Raw genomic sequence first — 18,799 nt, 5'->3', positions numbered from 1 at the left:
ATCCATCTTGGAGACTTTCCACTTTTATTACAGATCAAACATCAAGGATTTGGAGCCATTATAAAAACAAATGCCCTCTCCCTAGTTTTGTTTCTCATTCTCACCACCTCATCCTGCAAGTGGAAAGTTTCCAGATGAGCTATGCATCATTCTGAGCAAGTAATAAACACTTATGGCGATCCAACAGAACACCTTTGTATTACTCCTTTGTGAAAAGTAAAAGGGAAACTAGAAATGTCGCTACGGCGACTGATGCCTCCGCCATAATGCATGATTCTCCCAATAGGTGTATAGTACAATGTCTTGACAATGTGTGATGACAGTTTCACATAACTGGCAAAATATCGAAATAACAGGTTTGTCAGAAATATCTTGAATATTCACTTTCCACGAATTGGGTTTGCTATAATTGTCTATTAAAGAGTGCAGGTACACATATTTGGGGAATTGAAAATTTTTACTTGACTTCTGACCGACCTCATTATAAGTTTATGCATTGAGTATAATTTTCAAGGTATGATTTAAACCTGACCTTTGACCCTTAACCTTTGACCTTTGACCCTCTGGCTGGAAATTTCCAAGAGAATCTCCATCAAGTAATACATGTACATATATTAAACACTTTTAAAACTAATAATGCAATCATTGCATATAGTAGTATACATGTATGAGGGAAATACAGTAGTAACATTTTGAGGAGTTGACCTTGACCTTTGAACCCCTGACTATTGACCCATGACCCCTAAATTCCCTAGATAATCCCTGCCAGTCAGTACATGCATATGTACCATGTTCCATGAAGATACATTGAACCATTTGCGAGAAAAGTGATATTGCAACATTTTCACCTAACCTTTGACCTTTTGACCTTTGACCTTATGACATGAAACTCTCTCTGGAGAATCCTTACGCAGTAGTACATGTCTACACTAAGTTTCAAGAAAATAACTGCGGGCATTGCACAGATATGGGGGAAATAGCAACATTTTTAGCATTTGACCTTGACCTTTTGACCTTTGACCTCTTGTCAATGTCACTAGAATCTACTCAACTAATTGTCCCATCATACATCATCCTTGGACCAAGTTTGGTGAAAGCTGCTTCATCCAGTTTTGAGTTATCACATAAACAGATAAATTTTAGGATTTGACCTTGATCTTTGACCTTTGACCTCTGTCCGATTTCACTGAAAAACTAATCAAGTAATTGTCCCATCATACATCATCCTCCAACAAAGTTTGGTGAAATTTGCTCCATACAGTCTTGAGTTATCGCGTAAACGGATACAATTTCATGATTTGACCTTGACCTTTGACCTTTGACCTTTAGCCGATTTCACCCAAAATCTTATCAAATCGTTGCCCCATCATACTTCATACTTGGACCAAGTTTGGTAAAATTCCAGTAAATATTACTCAAGTTATCACGTAAACGAAAGCGGACGGACGTACGGACGTACGGACGTACGGACGTACGTACGGACGTACGTACGGACGTACGTACGGACGGACGGACAACCCGAAAACATAATGCCTCCGGCACCACTTCGTGGCGGAGGCATAAAAAGTCCTAATATTTTCTTATGTTCCCCATTTGCATACTTATCACTTGGCATGGCCGGCTCTCATTACTCGTTCCCAAGCTGACAAGCTTACAAACCAGTAAGTAAAAGGTCACTGAGCTCTACAAGCAATACATGAAGACAAGCCACTAATGCACAGAACTTTTATTGCACAGCACAACCATGCACACTAAGTATTGTTTTCCATCAGAAATCCTGTATCTTTCATGATTTGTACCATCCATGATTTGCATTCAAAGAAAATGAGTGGCATGTTCAGGGGATTCTCCAATATAGCAAACAAACTGTTCAGATATCCCTGCATCTCTTTGCCTTCTGGCAGGAGATAACCAATGGAACATCCTACCCTTGGCAAGATGCTTCATGCATATCACAGGAATTGCCTGTGGGTGATGTTCGTAAATCTGAAAATGAAATACGATTCGTTATTCTGAAGGTTCGTTATTCCAAAACACATAATTTCCCTAAAGCTAGATGCTTGTTAATCTGGACATTTGTGGCATTATACCGAAGGTTCATCATTTAGTCTAAAAATGAAAAATGGTTCATTATTTTGAAGGTTTGTTCTACTGATATTAAAATAAGGTTCATCAATCCAAAAATGAAATACAGTTTGTTATTCCAAAGGTTTGTTCATCTGAAAATGAAATAAGGTTCGATAAACATTAAAAGAAGGTGTGACAAACAAACCTTAGGATTCACAAACCTTATTTAATTTTCAGATTATTAAACCTTTATTACCACAAACCTTTTTTTTTTTCATTTTAAGATTAACGAGCCTTTAGAGTAACAAACTGTAACCTCACCTACATTCCATTGATTATAGCTATGAGAGAGCCGGCTCCTTAGTTTTTGATAAATTTCTATCAAAAAGTGTGTGACTGTAAGAAATATGAATGTGCACGTTTGTACCATGCCTCTGTAACTGCCTGACCTGTATAGCTATACAGAGAGAGATCCAATTTTTCTTACATGAGGGAAAGGATTTTAACAACAACTTTGATTTGTTTAATGTCTTGTTGTCAGAAATTTTCTTTCATCAAAGGCTGGCATATATGTGTGGCATTTGTTTTGTATCTAGAGCCGGAACACTCCATATGAACAGTCTTAATGTTGTATTTTGTCTGTGCATTAGCTGTCACGTACAATAGTACTTGATATTTGATATTACTTTCTTAATAAGCACGGACAGGAAATATCTCAGCTAAGATGAAAAGTCAGAGTTAATGGTTAACAGACTTCTCAACCAAGCAAGTGCCACATACTGCATTTCTTTGGTTTGATGCTATTCTTTTCTATCATAATTTTCAGTTTGATTGCATTTCTATGGTAATACAATGCAAGTTTTTCCTTTATTTGATCCTTATTTTGTTTAAATATCACATCTTACTGTTTGAATCAGTTGCAGAATTATATCAAAAGCTTCTAAATTTCCAAAATTGATATCCATTAAGTTTAATTGACAAAATATTTGAGAAGATTACATTCAATGTTGATGATTTCTTTCTGAATTTGTGAAGATTTAATGAATCTGACAAGATGAACTGAAACTTTCTCCAACAAAGATGAAATGCAGTCAAATTCAAAGGTGGCAATTTCGTGATAAAAAGATGACAATTTCTGCACCATAAGAATTCCAGGGACTCGAATGGTTAAGAAAACTTTGGTCCCTCTTCATGTACCTCTCCTTTCCCTCTATCTTTATACTGAGCTACCTCCATCCTTTTCTCTTTCTTTTGCTCTTCTTTTTCATACTTTCCCGTCCCCCCTTTGGCCTCTCTTCCCCACCTCTTGACTAGCAGCCCAGTGCTCTCTGTCCCCTGACCATGAAGAGGAGTCCAAGCTAGAAGGACTTGAGCAAACAGCTCGGGAAACAATGGTCTCAAGAAGCCAAACATCCATGTGAGACAAGGACCTGGCAGGGTGGAGGAGGAGTGGGCTTTGATTTTTGGCAGGCTTTTTTTTTTTTAACCATGTTATAACGAGGAAAAACCTGGTGTGGAGACTAGTTTGCCTGCTCATTCTTTCAACATGAAAAGACATTAGATAATACTTTAAGGCAAGACAGGCCTTGCATGGAGACTAGTTTGCTACATCATTCTTCTAACATGAAGAGACTTCAGACAGAGCTCTAAATGATAAAACATGCACAAAATATTTGCAAAGTATGTAATTATGCAAAATGTATTTGTTTGAACAATTCCACATCTTATTTCTCAATCTTTATGCACATTTGTACCATTAGAGAGTCAGAAGCTTAATAAGTCTAGGTTATTACATAGTATCGCTTAGTATATGAAATACATTTTCTGTACACCAGAAACCAACCTAATGTCTAATGAAGTCTTACTTGACAGTATTGTGATTTGTTCACCCCGGAAACTATGCATGAAATGAAGTTTTATTGTACATTTTGTTTTTTAATATTCACTTCATTTTAATTTTTGTTCCAGAATGAAAAATGTTCAAAAAGGATTGATTTGGAGAACTTCCACAAAAAAGTCAATACTTAGGACCAAAACAACAACTGAATCATTGATGCACCAAATTGTTCAGTGTAAACAAACTGAAAAACAAAACAAAACAAAACAAAAACACTAGGATGATCACAATGCATGATGGCATAGCAGAAGCTACAAACAACTGATTATAGAGGGCTGTATTCTAATATTTTGTTTTCTTTTTACAGAAGGGGTAAAGGAAGTGATATGTCAGAAACATTCATGCAAGTTAAGGTTGAAGTATATAAGTTTGAAACTCTGATTCCATAATATAACTGAAATCTAACTTAGGACTTTTTTCCCTCACCTTGTGAGTCTAATCTAGTACTATGGTCCCTATGCCTAGCACCTATGCAGGGGCTGCTAGAGTGGCCATTGTGTACAACCTGTCATTTACCCACTATACTACTGGAAAAAACAAAACAAAACAAAACAAAACTAAGCCTAAGAAAATGATGGAACAAGTGGAATGTACATGTATCTACATAATACACTCAAGATACAATGTTCACTCATAACCAGAACATTTTGCTGTTTTCCTTCTTTTTCTTTCTTTCTTTCTTTTTTTTTTTTTTTGGTGTACAACTATAAGACACGTACATCAATCAGTAACTTTGTTAGAAAAGAGGTTGAGATATGTCAGTCAGTTGTACTTATTTTGTAAATTTATATTCATGATGTAGAAAGACAGGATAAATATAGGGGGACACATCTTCAGTCTTGAGTTCTATCAACATCAAGTCCAGAACAGTGAAGTTCAAATAAATCACTATTAATTAGACTTGGCTTGTCACAGGGATAACTACCACTTTAAAATCACTGCTCCCTTCTATAATATGCATGACATATTACTAGTGAGCTGTTATTTTTTTTTTTCTTCAAGAGATCCATAGATATATTTTAACTCTATGACACAGAATGATTGCGTATGAACCACAAAAATTGCAAGTATAAGCAGGAGGTACTGTGTGTTCATATCTTAGGTAGATTTCCTTAAGAAAACACAATGGACAGTCTCTTCTTATTCCTCTGACTTGTCTCTCTTTGAAGAATGAGACAATTTACAGAAATAGTCTTTCCATTTGAGTATTGAAATAAGGTTTTGAAAATTTCAGGTTATTTCTTTTTTCTTCATAATGTCATCATTACTGTAGTATTTTAATAGCTACAAACTGACAAAAAAAGACAAACAAACCTCAACCTCCTGATAGTCTTCTTGACATGTTTAGATAAAGTTGTCTTCTTAAATTGTACCCTATACTCAACAACAAAAAACAATAACATTTCCAGGGCCTAGATTCTGGAATGACCTATCCCTAGGTATGCTGTTCATGCTTTCGTATTCTAAAATGCAACTCACAGGTACTCTTGAGGGGGTTACTCTGCACAAACCACAAGAAAACACCTGTATCTAGTGCATTCTTCTTTGTCTTTTCTTCTGATTCTTATTCTGACATTCAAAGGGATGATACAGTTTCGGTTAATAGGAGGCTACAGGTTTCCAACATTTTTAGATAATAAATTTTGAGATAATGAGAAACCTCTTATGAAATATGATAGAACATATAATTCTCAGAGGAATTCATAGTTTATTTGACGAAAGTCGGGTTGAAGTGGTCAAGGTATCCAAAACAAAGCAATAGGCTAATAAAAGGTGGGACCTACCTTTTACTAACAAAATAGGATCACTTTGTTTTACTTTGTTTTGGATATCTCGGCCATTTCAAAAGCGATTTTCATCAAATGAACTTTGAATTCCTCTTAGAATTGTATGCTCTTTAACACTTCATTAAGTGGTTTCAAAGCATCTTGCAAAGAGTTAAAGGCTTAATCTTCATAGCTACCAATACTATACCATCCCTTTAATGCAGAAACTTGGTCACCTGCAAATGCACATGTAGGCTTCTCCAGGTATACTTATTTGCATGCACATGCATTCAAATTGGCTCATGTTGTTTCCAATTTCTAAGGTATGGCACAAGGCCACATTCACCTCATGCTTCTCTTGCCTTTGTCCAAATATCACAGTCCTCTTTTTGTTTTTCTATCTCTTACATACTTGATTTACACACTCAATCTTCATGCTTAGTTCAGCTGAAAATAGCCTGTGTTGCCAAACCTGGAACAAATAGTCTTATCTCAAACAATACCACTGAATACAAGAGCATTCCCATACTTGCATATTCATATACCAAATATGTATACACTTCTTTATAAACACAAATTATGCAACTGTGGTTATCATACTTAATATGATAATTCTCCAACTTCACGAGCTAGAACATTTCTTCTTTTTTTTTCCTGGGGGGGGGGGGGCATGAGTTATCTAAAAAAAAAAACCATAGTCTTTAAATAATCAAATATCACAGCAGCATTCATGTAGCTACTGACATCATGTAACCTGCAGTGCTTTTCCTTCACTAGTTTTCTGACAATTACGTAACTACACACTAATGTACCAGTAATTGCCGCTCTCAGTATAGATATCCTTGGTGATTACTTTTGTTCAAAATAAACGCAATGTGAGACAAATATATCCATAAACTGCTATGACAAAGGATTCCAATCTTTGCAACCATTCAGTACAAAGGTTTGCCACTGTAACTATCAAGATAATGATAATGATGATGATGATGGTAATGATGTTAAAGGTAAAAACAGTAGTGATGACATTAATGACACCAGTAATCAAAATTTGAAATGATATGTCCTACAAATAACAATGATGGCAATTAAAACAATAAAATAATACAATCATCCAGGGTAGCCTCTTCAGTGTTAGGGCTGTTTCTCCAGAGAGCCCAGCGTTGCCAGGTACCTTGTTTTACAGGTAACTCATCTTGCAACACATGATTCAAGAAGGACATTGCTGACAATAAATCTGAGAATCCATAACTGATCCGTCCAATGCCTTATCCACAATGCTACAGTGCTCCCTGGAGAAGCACAGTTCATTAAGGAACGAACCAGACGAGGTAACCAAGTAGTGACAGCATCATTATCAATACATAGCACTTTGAAGTGATCGTACATCAGTTATGACCTGGGGCGGCTAGGATCTTGGATGCTTTTTGTTGCTGACTTATGAAAACATGCGTAACAGCACTGGTGCAACATAATCTAGGGCAGCAAGCAGCATGTACAGCATATTGCTACTAAATATTGAGTGCAAATTATTAGTTCATTTACAACTATGTATGTTAAAGCTGAAACATCATCCAGTAGACTTGACTTTAATACTCCTCACTATAAAATCTCCACATAGCAAAGAGTTTATTGAGGAACATACAATGTAATAAATGGTCACTTCACTCAAATGGCATGTTTCCAATTGTATGCAATACACACATCTGCGACTAAGTAGTGCAGTCGTGGGTTGTTGTTTGTTGTTGTCTTTTTTCCAGAATGACCTTGAGCTCATACTAGCACTTCCTGTAGAGTCAGCTTAGGTGCATTTGAGTCAATGTAGATTGCAAGTGAACACAACTCAAGACTTGTGCACTGATCACCATCAACAGAACTCTTTGTGCCAGCCTTGTATACTGGTTTTATATTGTTATCACACTGCTTCAGTGCTGACGTTGAAGACAAAATGCTGATGGTGATAAATGCACTATACTACGACATGATATTCATGGCAGAGTGCAATACAATTTTTATTTTTCACTTTATTTTTCTTTCTTTCCTTCATTTTTTTTTCCTTATGCCGTGTGAGGAATGTTTTTGTGCCCTTTGTGAACTAAGAATGGTTAGGGGCATTACAAATACCCTATTTTATTGTTCCATTATAACCACAAGTATTACATGATAGATATGCCAACAATCAACGTTTTTCCACTGATGTAAAGGGTTATCACTATCAGCCTCATAGACTGCTATGTAAATTGTATCCACCATGGTGCACTGATCGTCTGCACTGGAATATGTAAATATATTTATTTCAGTCTTTTCACTATTTTTCTTTCTTTTTTGGGGGTGGGGTAGGGAGAATCGGCAGAAGGATATAAAACAAATATATCATGCAGTGCTTTGAGCCACTAGTGAAATTATGGATTCCTCGGTGACGGAAATTACACTATTCCCGCCACCTCTTCATCCATAATTCCAACTAAAGCCTCTCAGTGCGTGGTATATTTGTTTATTATCTCAAGTTCATCAGTCTCATAGATGACCAGCTCCTGTTTTCCAGATCACTTTTTCTTTGGTGACGTCAACACCCACGCCGAGTAATCATTCACTGATTAAAGGAATCTTCTGTATCTCATAACAGCAAGAAATCCTAACTCAACACATTCTGGCACCTGGCCATACTAGACATCATATCACAAGTAATTAAGGTACAGGATATCATATCACAAAGTAAGGAAGCAGCACATGTCTCCAATGTTGTGGGGCATGATATTCTCTCCCATCATGCAGGCATTTATCATTTTGAAAAGAACACTTTTTGTTAACCATACCACCTTGTAATGAAAAGGGCATAGGCATCAATGAGGTAACAAGAATCCTTTCATGTCTAGTACAGCAACTCGCTCAAACACTGTCTGCTGTCAAGATGTTGTTATGAAATACTAGAGCTGTCTTATTTGCACCTGAAGACACACACTGACATGTCAGTGTTCATCCAGCAACAAAACAGAGCCATACAGACAATGCAAAAGCAAAACATGTCCAGGAGGCAAGCTGAGAGTAGATGGGATTCTTCACACTGAGAAAGTCATCAACACAGCTGTACTGTCAACGATGCCAGAAGGTACAGGCAGTTGTTAGGAAGGTCAAGTTGGACACCATTTGAGCCAAATAGGATATTGCGGTAAACAAGCAGTATACGGCAAAACCAACAACCCAATGAGCAATGATAAAACGTCTCTTGGACAGTGGACAAATTAAACTTGTACTGCATATGGTGTATATTTCATGGGCTTTTTGTTTTTGCAAATGTGATATTTACCAATTTAAGAACATGCCAAAATACTAATTCTGATCCCAACATGAATACAATGTGCACACATACAGGTACTGGTACACAATACACAGCACATGAAAAAGGTGTGTGATAACACTGTACTCCACAATTGTGAATTTAACCACTTGCAAAATCATGGAGAAGTCTGGATTTGTCGAAAAGACACAAAATGCAAAAAAATTAAACTCGCTAAATATACGACATATAGTTTTGGGAACTGACATGGCTCAGTAGTTTTGGACCACAGTCTCTCAAACATGATGGCCCTGGTATAAGTCCCTTGGCAATAGGTTTGTTGCCTGCAGGCAAGGTACTTCACTGCCTAGTCCTCTAAAAGGGACTTCTAAAATCCAGTCTGTCCCATTGTAGTATACTCAAAAGCAAGTTGGTTGGTGGCTACTCAAAATATATCCAATGTTCATGAACCTACATGAAGCACAAATCTGACAGGGGCATATTTACCCATGTCAGATGCATTGAATTCATCTCTCATGACACAGTCTCTCAAATACTCCTACTTGCTGTACTTGTTGTTACTTAAAACTATACAATTAAAATTTGGTTTGCCTTCAATAAAAAATATAAAAAAAAAAATTGCATAGCATATAAATACCACAGGCATTATACGTGACAAATGTGCATGGCAAGATTTTCCACTATAATCATTCCTATTCCAGATCTACAATGTATAATTGTTACTGTAACAGCGACTGTGATGATGATGATAATATTATTGATAGTTATAATGGCGATGATAATATTATTGATAGTTATAATGGCAATAATGATAACAATGACAATAATAGTTTGATGATTCAGTCAGGAGAGGGCAAGGGTAGAAACACATACATGTGCAGTCACCAACTATGGTGTGAACATATAGTACAGAACAAAGTCTCCCACAAAACTGAAGTAGGCTTGTAAGATTGGAATGAAGTGTCAATTATCTGTCTTTTCAAAAGATATGTGCATTTTCCAGTAGGGATGTCAGTTAGAATGCAAGAGAGAGCCTGAAATATATCTACATGAAGCTACTGTGTACATATAAGAGCTTGAACTTTGATATTGCCAGAGCCTGAATTCAGGCTTCTGCCTGAAAACCAGCATCCCACAGTTTATAAGAAAACACTCAACTTCTTGATTCAAATTATTGGAAAGATTTTGAAAAACAAATCTCCATGAGGCATTTGTGCTTACAGCACTTTGAACTTGAATGTTGTGAAATTAAGACCAGATCTGCAAAACTACTTTGAAACTGATAAGCAGGACAATAGCTGACTACTAGCTATTTACCAATCACATGTTGAATGCATGCACAAGGGACGTAAACTCAAAGTGAAGGTTCTTCAGTAGGCCTGTTTGAGATGCTTTATAATGTGAAGCAGTCACCCACTCCATGCATTTGATGTCACTATCTCAAAAAATCAAACTTTTCTCACTGCAAAATGTGATATGTTTTTTGAATCACCAACAATATCTTTTGAGCCTTGAAAAAAAACCCAAATTGTCCTAGAATGAGTACATGTTGCTCTGCGTGGAGTCATTCCCTGCACTGAGTTGCGCTCGGAAATAAGGCCATACTTACACCCCTCGAGTACTTCCGCATAAGACATGCTTCAACGGTGAGGTCACTGCGAATCACAGGCAAAGAGGGTGACCTATGTTCACGTCGGTGCTTGTAAAAAGTGAGGTCAAATGCCAAGTCACTCGCCATCCCCTCCTCTGCCAGAGACCTAGAAGAGTGTTGTTGTTCTCATTGGCGTGTTAGCATGAGTATTGCAAATCACTTGGCAAATTACATCATTGTATGCAGGATCCTCAGAGCAAAGCAAAAAGGCTCCACAATCTGTAAACACCGACTGGGATTGCAAGATGCTACTCCCAGCAACAGTTCGTTTAGGCCACTTCCATTAGCAACAGTTCGCAAAAAAAAAATTCTGCGCCCCTGTCCACTTTTTCCACTACTCCGGATCTCCTGCTCTACCTGATTGCTGCGTAGTGGGAGAGTGTTTTTTATCCACCACCGCACAAAAGCTGCCTGTGTTTCATGCAGCCACAGATGAGAGACTTGTAATACAAATGATTATGATTCACAGCAAGAGCTTCACAGGAGCTTGTCCAAGAAATACTGAAGGCTTCTGCCCACTTCTCTCCACTACCCTACTAACTGACAGCTCATCCACGTCCAAGGATTAAGTCCCACAAATAGGCATGGCAACAACCTTTTCTGTATCAAATCCCATTTATATGGCTTTACATTAACATGAAGACTTAGAATATTCTCCATTTGCACAAAAACAGGGAGAATGGGGGAAAAAAGCTCAAGAGCTGCACACAGCTAGACGAGCTAGATGCAAATCTGTGTCTGGCTATAATCACGTCAAACCAGCGAGGTGCAGTGCTCAGAAACAAGCATGTTTATCTGTAGGAAAAAACACAGCCACAGGGGATGCCTTAAAAGTCATTGCTCCATCCCACCTCTTCTCTCTCTCTCTCCCTGTCCTTACTTTTTGCTTTTATTTCTTTATCTCTTTTTCAATCTGTCCTCATACTGTCTATATCATCTTTTTTTCCCTCTCCTCTATATATACCTCATCTCTTTCTCTCCCTCTGTATCTCCCTCCTTTCCGCTCCTTATGAAGAGTATTTTTGTTGGATGCTCAAAAGATTTGAATAGAGTTTCAATTCCACGGCTTGCAATCAAAGGATTACTGTCATGCCTCTGAATATCTTCCGTGCCCTGCGCAAAGCAGTAAACTCTGCCAATATTTGGACACATAGTTTAAGCTTCACCCCACTTCAGATCAATATGACCACTAGGCATGTGTAATAAATACGCCAGTGCATTTCTCATTTGTCTCTGTTGTGATCTGATATCACTTGGATAGATTAACTCCTCATTTTTTCATGTTTTTTTTTTCCTCTTCTCAGGATGTAGCAAAGTATTTGTATGTATGTATGTGTGTGTGTGTGTGTGTGTTTAGCTGATCAAACATTGCTGATTGTATTTTGTGTTCATACATTCAAGATGAATGTTTTTGTCATGTGAAATCATTAAAATCAAATAAAGAATAATGAAAAACAAAAAAGTGTGTTTGTGTGTATGTGTGTGTGTGTCCGTGTTTGTGTGTGTGTGTGTGTGTGACATCTACAAATGTATATCAGCACATGTAAATTTCATTATCAATGTAGCCTCTCTAAAGACAGGAAAGTTAATCTGTTCACAAACCAGAGAATGAATTGCTGGAAGCAAACTAAACCACACACAGGCATTAAAAATCTATGTGGGTACTACAATTGTTGTGATTCGAAGAAAATACATGCTATTTCTCTACAGTGAAGCTGCCAACATTCCCACATAAAAATCAGGGAGGTTTCCACTAGGGAAATACTTGTGTTTTGCTTCCATCTAAATGGAAAGAATCAATTCCCAGACTAGGGAGACTCTTCATATCCTCAGATTGTCAATATAGTATTAGAGTTTTTTCCTCCAGAATCATGAAGACATAGTAGGGAAACAATGCTTTATTCAACTATGCACAAGGCTTGCCTGACAATGCGGTTAGGCCATTGACATGAGATGAGGTCCATATAAGAATTGACTGTTACTGCAGACACTCAATAGCCTTTTCCATCTCTTGGAGTTGAACCCCACTTGCAGGGCAGACCCACTTTGTGATTAGATGCTGCCTGCATTCATGCCCGGCTACAAGAAGCGGAACAGGCGTTTAGGCCTGGAACAGTGTTCATGGCTGACTGTACATATTAACTTCATGATCTGGCATTGGCATCATAGTAATCAGCCTCGTTATCTAATTGCATTCGATTCTCATATCTCTGCACTCTTTCTTTGAGCAATGTCAACTTTGTGATCCTCTTCTGTGATTAATGTTTACAATGTTATGTTATCATGTCAAGACCATGATTTCCTGCCATGCATGCAGAGTACAATATCAGAAGCATTGTCCTACTGTGTGAGTAGAAATGTTAAGGGCTTTGGAGCCAAATAAAAAAGTTGTGAGAAAACACATTTAATATCAGCTATTATGTCAACAGATTTTGTTTTTTGTTTTTTTGTTTTTTTACTGATTTTTTTTATTATTTTTTTTTTTACTCCTGGTTTGTTTTGCTTTTTTTTTCCCCCAATAAGATTGTGGACGTCACTGTTTGGAAAGAAAGAAAAAGAATTGCACAACTCGCTAGGGTTGGAAGGTCCATTAGTTGTTAATCATGAATTCAGCAACTCACAAAAATGTTGCTAAATATCTGTGCACAAAAACACTGACATGTATATAATCTAATTTAAACTTGCGTGTGTGTTCTATGAATTCGATTTCTTGTTATCCACAGGTTCACAGGTTAGATCCTAAGATGTGGTCTCAAAATTAAGCATACACAGAGTTTGTATTAGGTTGTAACTCTGGAGCAATTCACACACAAGTTTTCACTTTTGGATCGCCGTTATAAATGAAATAAATTTTATTTGGCGGAGATCACACATGGCATAAAAAAATACCCATCAACCCCATTCAGCTGCAAGCACAGCACTTAAAATCCCGAGACTGTGTACAAAGGCTTAACAATGACCAGAGCATGATCCTGAGCATCTCCATCATAGGCCCAGTGCAGCCAGTTGCATCATGAGATTTAGACCAAAAAACAAAACAAGAGACCCGCGGGTCTAGCGCTCACCTGAGTATCGCAGGTTCACCTTTCACGCAGTCACTAATCTAAATTACACACAGCTCTACCAAAATTTGACCAGGCATTCAGAAGCAGAAGATACATCCATAATGAGGTTTTCAAAAAGAAGATGAAAATGTACAATTTAGGCCCCAATTTGGACCTCCCCATCCCTCTCCCTGAAAACTTGAAACTTGAAACTTGAAACTACAGTCATTAATATACTAACTCATAGTATTAACTTAGCTCTATCACTTCTGGTTCACGAGAAGAAGATTTTTAAAGATACCTTCATTTTGGGGGGTTTGGGGCCCCTGGGGGCCCCCTGGGTGGGGCATGGTACCCATTTTAACAAATTGAGATCCTAGTCCCCAAGGGAAGCTACTGCCAAGTTTGGTGAAAATCCATCTCGAGGTTTTCAAGAAGATGAAAATGTACAATTTAGGCCCCATTTGGACCTCCCCACCAACACCCCCCCCCCCCCCCCCCGCCCCAAGGGGGGAAGGGGGGCACCCCTGGATCTGCCATGAACAAACTTGGAACTACAGTCATTAATGTACTAACTCATAGTATTAACTTAGCTCTCTATCACTTCTGGTTCTAGAGAAGAAGATTTTTAAAGATTCCTTAATTTGGAGGGGTTCGGGGCCCCCCTGGGGCACCCTGGGTGGGGCATGGTGCCCATTTTAAAAAATTGATGGATGGCGGATGAAGAATGATCGCAATAGCTCACTTGAGCCTTTGGTTCAGGTGAGCTAAAAAAATGTTCCCCTTCTGCGTGCTGTTCACTGACACTGCACAAGACAAGTTGTGGTGAGGGCTTAAGATAAAAAGTCATGATGGACTGATTTTTGCAATAGTTAGTGATTTTTTGTTTGTTTACACACAAACAAAAAGTGTCCACATACACACTTATTATTTGTCATAACATACTGCAGAAAATGATTTATGAAAACTATTAACTTATGGTGTATGTATGGGTCTTCTGTGCCTCAACACACCATAAAATATCTTGTGTAAGGTGCATCCCTAACTTTCTATCTTTATTTTCAGAAAAAAAAAGAATTACCTACTCTCTCTCTCTCTCTCTCTCTAGTCCCATTCTCACAAACTCAAAATTAACATTTTTGAAAATTGCTTTTGCAAGGTGATGTAAAAACAGTTAATTCACTTGCGTAGATGGAGAAAAAAAAAAAACCTTTAACTCTCGTATTACACATCAAGATGTAAAATTAGGTCCAGCTTGAATAATGAAAAAAAAAACACAAAAAAAACTGACATTACTGTAAGGCCACATGCACAAAAAGTAGCAATTGCTTGCAAGCAATTCCTTCAAGTACAACACAAGACCAAAGGTGGGAGTGACATGATGTATTTGAAAGAGCATGTATGGGTGCAGAAACATTTCCTGACATAGCAGAAGAACTATATAATTATGCACAAATGCGTGCCCACACACAAATATCCTGGCTGATTCCTATCACTTCCCCGGGTGATGCTTAATAGCTCGGATCTGCCAGGTCGCACTTAGAGAGAGGTCTCCATGCTCTCCACAGTGACACAACATTTGCTCCCACGACCATTGCTCCAGTCTTACTTTCTCCAAGGACTTAGGGTTAGAGTTAGAGTTGTAATAGGGTTTTAGGTTTAGTTTCATGTGAGGATTACGATAAGGATAAGGGTTAAATTTGGGGTAGAATTTATGTTTTATCCTACCTGTTTCTCATCACGTTTTGTGTGCCAGCCACTGGACATTCCCAAAGTTGAAACAAAAAAGTTTCTGATACATCTCAGGAGAAATCTCTTGTTGATTTATACCACTCCTGCACAACTTTGGCCTTTCTTTTACGAATTTGAACACGATGCTCAAAAGTAAACGTCTTGGCAGTTACTAAAGCAAAAGCTCAAGTTAGTTTTACAGAGCTTGGAAAAGACGTAAACGGCTGCTAGCAAGAACACACAAAAGGTCCATTTTATGCAGACATTATTAAGCAAATGCTTCATCTCTTTAAAGCAATTGCTAACGAGCAACAAGCAATTGCTCATGGTTGCTAGCAAAATCTTTTGCTCCCACGTTCTTTTTTTTTCATACAGATTCAAGCAAAAGGCTAGCACAAGCAACTGCTACTTTTTATGCATACAGCCCAATGTTCTGTCTGCATGGTGTTTGTGAACAGCTGGCTAAGAAACCATTGATTCTTTTAATCCCAAAATACAGCTGGCCACACTAGGCCCTCACACTTGGACATCTACGGTCATGCTCTAGTCAATGCACAGACTGGAGATTACAAAGTGTTTCATTTTGCAGTCATGATATTTCTTTTTTTCTGTGCTTTTTCTTCTTTTTTTTTTGCCATTATGTGAATGGAGGAAAATAAAATCTATTTTCACATCACACCACAAAAACCATTCACTCTTGTGTGTGAACGCAGCTAATGTCATTTTTTTTTAATCTTCAGTTTAGGCAAAAAAAAAAAGGCTTTTCTGTAAACTCTGTTTTCTTCAGTTTAGTCGTCTTCGTCCCCATCTCTGTTCCACTCAAAAACATTGTGCAGGCAGATCTACATGTATACATTCAACTTTGCTAACAGGGGGTTGATGACAGAGAGGCAACAGGCACAGTAAATATATTGCGCAACATGTACTTTCTATGGGATTCCATGTTTTGGGGTTATCAAGATTCATAGTTACAAAGGACTAGTGTCGTACTGATAATCTGAGCAATCTTAAATTCATGTTATAAAGCATTCTATTATCCCAGATATTTGCCTTACAAGTGATGATAGCTAGCATTGATGATAGGTGAATAACCACTGCTCCTGAACTATATGCTTGTTCATTTGGCACTTATCATCGCATCTCAGTTCTCATTGAGCAACACGCAATGATAACAGCAGGAAGTATAACACGCACTGCACGCAAGAACCTCCATTTCATGAATTCTGAGCATACTGGCAAAACTTGAAGGTGAGAAGCTTGCACAAAGTTCAATCTCTTACAGTGACGACAACGCAACTGACCGAGAACACAGAACCATGCCGTAAGTGAGACTCTACTCAGGAAACAGTGCAGGAACAATCAGGCGTTCATTGACTGGAAGTAATTCAAGGGCTTTCATGGGTCAAGCATAACCATAACCCTGTTGATTCCCGAGTTCACACGGCCTAGTTAGTTACGATTCTCCACTGGGCATACCCCCATCATTGAGATATCCCTAATGTAACTACAATAAATATCATGCGTAAGATCCAGTAATGGTTACTGAAAGTTTGCCAGTACTGTGGACTACATTCCCATAGTCTCTACCTTGGTGCTCTAATATCATCGAAGCTACAGGTGTAACTGACTTCAATTTAACTTGAAAAGTTGAAGTGTGATTCTAACTTTCAGTTTCACCTGCTTGCCCTCAGCAGCTTGTAAACTTCACATTTGCTTGCAACCTGTTTCATTGCTGGGCTCCTTTTCCTACACTCATTACAATCACAAATTTCACAAGAGTCCAGTTAGTGAGACTAAGCTAGCCAGAATTCTGCTCAAAGTAAGGTGTCATCGTACTGTGCTCATGTACAAGGCACACACCCTTCAGCATACAAATGACCATTACAATATGTGGTTCAATGACCAAATGGCCATTTTTTCTTTGGAAGATGAAATAAAACCCGTAATATCTTTCTAAATTACTCTCTGATTCCATCCTGATTTCACTGGGCTGTTGTTTTGTATGTAGCAGTACAGTCTCGTGGAAATTAAATAGTTGGAGGTAAAGTATCTGTCATGGCAAAAGTAATTTTGATTCTGGGGCTGCATAGCAGAGTAAATTGTACTGCATTCATCCAAACAAAACAATTTAAACAAAATGGAACATCCCTGTATTCTGTCCTCTGCAACTCAAAGAAAAAGGAAAAGTGAAGATTAAATTTTTTATTAATTCATAAATACCAACATTCATATGAGTCTATCGAAAAGTGAATTACAACTGTATCAGTATAAAGGTTGGGTTTTTTCCATTGTTCTTTTATTTCCCAGTTGTGTTCCTTACGCATAAATTAGAAAGAAAATCATCTCTTTTCTGTTACATGAATCAACTCAATTAGGACTGTCCACATATTCAAAGAGTGTGAGATTGTGCTGATAATCATCCATACTGATGACAGTGTATCAACTATTCTGGCATGGTAATCAACACTATCAACAGCACTATGACATTCCTAAACTGGCAACTCAGAAAGTGCAATACAACATACATACACTGTCAAAGGGCAAAGTGTCTTTTGTCAGCAAGACAACATACATCTCTCACTCTCAAAAATGTGAGCAAAAATAGATTATGTGAGGTAACATACATAGACATCGAATCACAATCACTCCAATCTTAGTCCCACGTATCCTTCTTTTTTCTCTATGCCTCTGTTAATTTAAGTGGTCCAACTGAAAGTGAATGGAATATCGGCAATGGCAAAAGTCTTATTCAACAGCCCGATCCTGTGGTAACAAACTCCATTCAATTCATTACTACTAAGTAGATAGACTCAAAATATGTACATATTTATGCATGCCAATATTTTCTGAAATTATGAGGACAGCAACTCCATGGAGATGATCCTTTCACTTACGTGCAAAAGGAGGAATCTGTGCTCCGTTGCTATGGCGATGCAAAGTTTGGAGTATTATGCAGCTGTCGTCATGGGCACTGTGATGCACATCCTTGACTTTTTCCTCACTTTCTTCTTATTTTCCCTTCTAGTCTCCACATTAATGGCACCCGTAAGCAATCTGTCATCAAGTGTGTGCGCAGACATCGGCTAAAAACATTTTTCCCTTCACAGCTTCAACCAAGCCTGAGTTTGAATCACCCTCAAAACTTCATATTCTGCATCACAACTGTCATGTCTTTGCCCTAAACATTCAATAGGACCATGCAAAAAACAAAAAACAAAAACAAAAATACTGCAGATCTATAAAGTGGCAACACCCTTGAACTAAAAGCTACTTTGAGGCAACATTTGACTGCAATAGTGCAATGTAAATCATTAGTACCAGGGTATGCCACAGTCTTAACTCAGCCTT

The 18,799-nt window shown here is 37.9% G+C and overlaps 1 protein-coding gene across 3 annotated transcripts in view; it reads right to left on the bottom strand.

Annotated features, from left to right (window-relative positions):
- Positions 1-18,799, bottom strand: part of LOC140234035 (synaptosomal-associated protein 25-like) — a 91,482-nt gene that overhangs the window by 42,170 nt on the left and 30,513 nt on the right. The gene's annotated exons all lie outside the window — the stretch shown is intronic.

The sequence above is a fragment of the Diadema setosum genome, chromosome 1 (assembly GCF_964275005.1).
Source record: "Diadema setosum chromosome 1, eeDiaSeto1, whole genome shotgun sequence".
Lineage (NCBI taxonomy): Eukaryota > Metazoa > Echinodermata > Echinoidea > Diadematoida > Diadematidae > Diadema > Diadema setosum.
Note: the sequence above shows the minus strand (reverse complement) of the source record. Positions and strands in the feature narration are given on the sequence as shown.